Consider the following 534-nt stretch of genomic DNA (forward strand, 5'->3'; position numbering starts at 1 on the left):
ATGCCTCTGAAGGCTAAATCATAGGGAGATTGCATGGAATAGTTGTGTTTCATGATAGTTTAGACCTAAGCTTTTGACCTGAAACATCACCAATTCAAAATAGTATTCAAAGGAAATCTACTTATTCAGAATTGCCAAGATTTTACCATTATCGACTTTACTTATAAGAACTGGTTGTTTTGAATAGTAAACTGTCTATTTGCACGGTAGACATCAAAATCAATGTTTTATTTATCGCCATCGTAGTAAAGAAATCCGAGCGAATTTTCGTTGCAACACAGTATTTCAAAACAAGGCACGCCCAATGTCTGTTTTGTCTACACCTCAAAGATTTAGTTCTTGAAAAATCGGTAATATTCCCCCCTTGAGCTGAACACCAGAAGTATATCCTTAATAAGTTGCTCAAAAGACACTTGTTTTTAATGGGAAATTGAATACAAGGCTGACGCTTCCTGGGTCCATGTAACTTAATAGACTGTCCTGTATTACCTGAGAACGCCTTACGTTCCACACGTTCCTTACGTTCCACCACGT

This window comes from Pygocentrus nattereri, chromosome 10 (genome assembly GCF_015220715.1).
Source record: "Pygocentrus nattereri isolate fPygNat1 chromosome 10, fPygNat1.pri, whole genome shotgun sequence".
Classification (NCBI taxonomy): domain Eukaryota; kingdom Metazoa; phylum Chordata; class Actinopteri; order Characiformes; family Serrasalmidae; genus Pygocentrus; species Pygocentrus nattereri.